Raw genomic sequence first — 6,000 nt, 5'->3', positions numbered from 1 at the left:
ATAACAAGAGTTTCCTTAGCATCCTTATGCCTGGCCCTGAAGAGAAGTTCACTTATGAGCTTCACTTCACTTATATAAACTGAATATACTTTGTAAGCTCAGCAAGCAGAATATCTAATCAGTTTATATCTGTAATTAATTCATTGCTTATTATTTTACATCAATGACATTAATTGTCCAATAGCCTTTACCTCTCACTTGTCTTAAGTATGTGACACTATTAAATACTCTCTTTTGTGACACTTGCTCTCATGCTTCCTTTTTAGTCTCTTTTGTTGGCCTATCATTATCCATCTCATGCTCTGCAATGATAAATAAGCTCCAAGATTCCATCCTGGGTCTCCTCTCAACACCAGGAGTTTTTAACCTTTTTTTTTTTTTGTGCCATGGACTCCCTTTGCCAGTCTGATAAAAATCAATAGACTTCCCAGAAAAATATTTTTAAATGCACAAAATAAAATTAGGTTAGAAAGAAAAACAATTCTATTAAAATATAGTTATCATCAAAATATTTTTTAAAACAAGTTCATGGACTCTAGGTTCAGAAATCCTTGCGAGAACAATTCATTGGTGACCTTATCAGCTCCCATTATTCTAATTATTATCTCTACAGATGGCTCTCAGACCTATATAACCAGCACTAGTCTATCTCCTGAGCTCCAGGAAAGCATCCCCAACTCCCTCCTGGATATTTCAATATGCATTTCTCAGTGGCATCTCAAATTCACTATGTTCAAAATAAAAATCATTTCCCCAAAAAAACCCACCCCTCTTCCAAACTTCCCTATTTCTATGGAAGGCATCACTATCCGTCCACTCACTCAGATAAAGATCTTTGATGTTATCTTCTAGTTCTCTTTTTCTCACCCCATATAGTCAATCAGTTGCCAAAATTTAACATGTTGGTAACTAAACAGTACAACAAATAGAATGTTCAATCTGACTCAAATGTAGTCTCTGATACCAACTGTGTGATCCTAGACAAATCAATCACTTAACCCCTATCTGACTCCCTCAGTTTCTTCATCTATAAAATGAGGATAATATGAGTGTCAAACTGAAAAAGTAAAACAAAACTACATGATGACCGAAGAATTTATAATGGAATGCACCTCTAATTAGGACAAAGAAGACAATGCTCATGGCCACCACACAAAGCCAGGGCTCTGGGAGCTTTGAGAACATTGCCTTGGCAAAGATATCAATAATGTGATTTTTTTCCCCTTTTTTTTAATTTTCTTTTATTGACTAAGAAAAATTTTTCATTATTACAGGAATCAAGTTCTTTTTCTCCCCTCCTTCCACCCCCCCCCCCCATAGAATAATGTTAATTTCTACCAAACTAACAAACTTGTGGTTATATTTATATTCTAGAGAGTATAACCAAGGAGGATCAACTGGTTACTTAGAGGCTTGGGAAAGAGGATGGAGTGAGGGGCTAGAACACCTGGGAGAGCAAGGGTACATAAGATTTGATTCTAGAGGGATCAAGGGGTGCTTGAGGGTTTATTGCTCAGTTTGGGACCACTATCAGTCAGGGAATTCCCTTAGGATGAGCCAATTTGGGGTTTCATAAAGCAACTATTTCCACAGTTGTGATCATCAGATGAGAAAATATTTGTAAACCTTAAACTCTATATAAACCTGAAAGCCGTATATAAGTTCTATTATTAGCACTATTTCTGAATCTACAACATTTCTCTTATCGACCCCCTTCTCTATACTCATATAGCCAGTCTTCCAGTTCAGGCTCTAATCACCTCCCTTCTATACTATTGTAATAGCCTTCCAACAAGTCTCTCTGCTTTGAGGCCCTCTCCACCTCAATCCCTCTGCTCCTGGACTTGGAAAGTGATTTTCCTCAAGAACAGGTCTGACCATATCACTCCCCACTCAAAGGTTCTCCCAGGGTGTGCCTTGGCACAGCCAGTGTGCTGGGAGTTTTGCCATGTGTGCAGCCAAATTCTCCACACCCCGAGACCTTCACATTCCTCAGCTTCCATCTCCAGCTGCAATTTGCTGCCTGTTCTCTCTGGCTCTACCTCTGGAAGGTCACAATAGCAACTCTAACCATGGTGATATAAAGCAGCTTCCTCTGCTATGACTTCTGGGGATGTGAAAAAAGAAGTTTAGCAAAAGGTAGAGGGATTCTAAGGCTCAGGTTGTAGACCTGGAGGCCAGATTTACCCAAGAACTCTTTTAAATTTAAATGTTAACTATGTCAAGGAAAAAAGTGTGAGAAGTATTACCTTAATTCCCTACTCTAATCCATTTCCCCACAGCTGCTAAAGTGATTTTCCTCAAGTTGAACGTGTCCCTCCTCTATTCAACAAATACCAGTGACTCCTTCTTACTTTTAGGATCAAATATATTTCACTTCATCAGCTGACCTCAACCTAACTTGGACCGTGTTGTATATTACATCCTTTCCTGAATTTTTAGGTCTAGCTATATCAGCCTTCTGAGGGAGTTTAGTGATAACAGTGGATGGAGGGATGGGCCTTGAGTCAAGAAGTCCTGTGTTCAAATTTGGCCTTAGATACTTATTAGCTATGTGAGAGTGGGTAAGTAATTTAACCTCTATTTGCTTTAGTTTCTTTATCTGTAAAATGAGGATAACAATAGTATCTATCTCCTACGGTTGTATGAGGATCAAAGGATAAGAGTATTTGTAAAGTATTAACAGTGCCAGGCATATAGTAGGCCTTTAATAAAGGTTTGTTTCCGTCTTTTTTTTTCTTCCTTCCTTTATTCTTTCTTGCTGTTCCTCACACAACACTTCTTTTTCTGTCTGTGACTTTGCACTTGCTGCTCCTCGTCTGAAATGCACTCCTTCTTTGCCCCCATTTTTAATAATGACTCCTTTCCAAACAGCTCATATGCCATCTCATAGACTAAGCTTTCCCTAATCTTCCTAACTACAGTGCCCCTTCCTTATTGTATTAATTTCAAATTTATTTAATATATACTTAGACATATGTTATGTTCCTTGATAGAATGTAGATACCTTGAGGGCAGATATTTTTACTTTGGTCCTGTGAAAGGAAAGTCTTGTTTCTCTTTTGTCTATTCTGAGTTTACATTTGTGAAAAGGGAAACCTTTATTATCTTTGCCCAATTGGAGTTAAAACTTTGGTTAACAATAACTTAAGTAACACTAACTTAAGTACCTCACTAGATTGTGAAGACAGGATTACCTCTCCTTTTGTCCACCTTTTAATTGAATCAACACAAGCTTAAACTAGATAGAGGAGCTTGAAAACCACTTAGTGAATTCACACCCTACTTAGTGCCAAGTGAGAAGCCAGCAAGATACTTGGAGAGCTCTATCCTTTTTTCTAACTCAGTCAGAAACTTTTAAATTCCTTTAAGAGTTCACACCCTCATAAACTGTGAACCCTTTCAATGAATATTCACCTCTCCAGAAGTTGCAAATTGGTTTCTTCAAACACTGTCCCCTGGGCAGTGCTAGACTATTTGGAAGCTATGATTGGCCCCTGTGAAGAGGGGTGGGGACAGGAAACTACCATAAAAGTCAAGAAATCCTTCAGCTAGGGCAGTGTGGTGAAGTTGAAAGTGTCTCCTAGAGATAGTCTTGGAGGGTACTTCACTGGATCTTCACTGGATTGTGACTTCAACTTAGACTCTGAATCCTAGACTGCTTTGTTGGGTGAATGAAAAGGCTGACTCCCTTCCTAGTTTCCTAAGAGACTAGCTTCCATCTTGGAGGAGGCCATGTGGTACTTACTACCTGCCCTCCTGGCTGAGGACTAGTATACATATTTTCTCTAACCTTTTTCACATTTCTCTATTTTATGGTTTCCCAAACTTCTGACTTGAGATATTATAATTTCGATGACCGTGTTATTTTATATAATTTAAATCCAACCATTAAATTTAATATTTACAATCCTTAATACTCATTGATTGATTACTCCTCAACATTATAAGCCATTCAGATATTTGAAGATAGTTATCTTATTCTCTAATTCTTCTCTAGGCTAATCATATCTATTTCCTTCAACCAATTCTCATATGGCATGACCTCAAAGCCCTTCACCATCCTGGTCACCTTTCTTTAGAAACAAGCTTATCATGTTTGAAAGGGGCATGAGTCTAGAGATGAATTCATCTTCTCAAAACCTTTATTGGGAGAGAGAAATATGGGACACTGATTCGTCATTGACCTAAGATAAATGCCCAAAGATTTATAGAAAAATCCCTTATTTATAGGTGAATCCTAATAAATTCAAGCCTCCCTGAAGGAATTATAACATTTTTACAATGGTTAGAGTCAGAGGTTTTAATCAAGAAATAAAGGACAGGAATATTATACAAAGAGAGGAGGAAGTAAGGGCTGGATTACCTGGGAGAAATGGATGTTTTATAATGGATACAGGAGGATCATTCCAAGCCATGAGGTTTGACCACCTGGGAGAAGCCTCTGATACAATGGGAGAAAATTCTAAAACAAAAGAGTATTTAAGATTTGATCATGGGGTTCTTCAGGATCTAAGACAAAATCAGTCTGAGACCTCCCTAAGGCAAGTTCCCAGTCAAACTCCAAAGACCCAACCCAAAAGATTTACAAGCTCTTAGGCCTTTGTCTTGAAGGGAGAAGGATGGGGGTGGGGTGGGGACCAGCTTTACTAATTTCCACTGGGGTAATTTATTACTATTATTCTTATAATATATCTTGAGAATAGTACACTAATTTCTCATTCCACACAACCCCTCCGATTTTAACTTTCAAAGTTGTGTTATTTTCGTCTGCCTCCCTTATATGTAACAACAAATAACATTGCTAACTAGATGTGCCCCCTTTCAGAAGTCATCTTCATCCGTGAAGAATCTTCTCAAATTGCTTGCAGAAACTTGATTTCTCTACTCCAAGTTGTTTGTAGAAACTTTGAAGATGCTCTAAAAAGAAATCTAACACAAATAATAACACTTTTACAAACAAATTTCTCTACCCCAGGTCCTTTAAGAGTCACAGAAACACCTGGAAATCTCACTTATCTAACATATGTTAACTTGATTCCTTAACTACTAATTCATTTTCTTTTTTTGGGAAATGGAACTTGGAACTTCCATTCTATGATTTGCTTTTGGTGCTGATCACAGGAATTTGTCACAAAGGAAAATGTAGGCAGGGAAAAGATGTTCTCATGTCACTGTCTGGTTTCACATACAAGCCATAAGCTATGGCTTATGCCATAACTTTTTACTCAGGGTCTATCAGCCTTACTTAAGTCAGGAGGTTCCTATCTCATCTTCAGTTTGGGATTGCCTCTTCCAACTTTTAAGGGCTTTTCTTTGATTACCTCATCAGTCATCTCTCTTTTTGGTGATAGATCAATCACTAGACAGCCATAGCTACATTTCAAGCTTACAATAGCCTCAGTTGAGATCCCAAAAGCCTTTTGCCTTAAATGACAAATCTTATTGCAGCTCTGAGAAAATTACTCTCTCAGTAATCCAATTTTGTTACTAAAATTATGTAACCCAAACAAGCTTTTTGTGTTACCTATTTGCTCACTCTGATGGCTTCTCAAAGACTTATAAGTTTATACATAAAATATTTTCTACTTAAATATTACTCTACTACAGCTCTTATTGCCTAGCCTCTTAACATCTGCTCTATTAGGTATGACTTCTACTGTTATTACTGACTCAAAAGAACCCAGATTATCAATCTTATTAACAAAATCTTTTTCACATTTTCATATGCTATTCACTTCAAATATTAATTTGTTTCACAGTATAAATCATAAATAATTTGTGAGTAAACAATCAAATTCTAACAAATTGAATCTAAACACATGTTCATACCTGAACATATTTACATTTTAGCAGAATCATTCTTGCACAAAGTACATATTCTGGAAATAATAATATATCCCAATTTAGTCATAAATCTATTCTTTTTAACAATATTCCAATGTACATATCAAATCTACAAAATTTAAAATTTCCTATTCCCAATGGTCATTATGTTTC

The sequence above is a fragment of the Monodelphis domestica genome, chromosome 1 (genome assembly GCF_027887165.1).
Source record: "Monodelphis domestica isolate mMonDom1 chromosome 1, mMonDom1.pri, whole genome shotgun sequence".
NCBI classification, from domain to species: domain Eukaryota; kingdom Metazoa; phylum Chordata; class Mammalia; order Didelphimorphia; family Didelphidae; genus Monodelphis; species Monodelphis domestica.
This window is presented reverse-complemented; position numbering follows the sequence as displayed.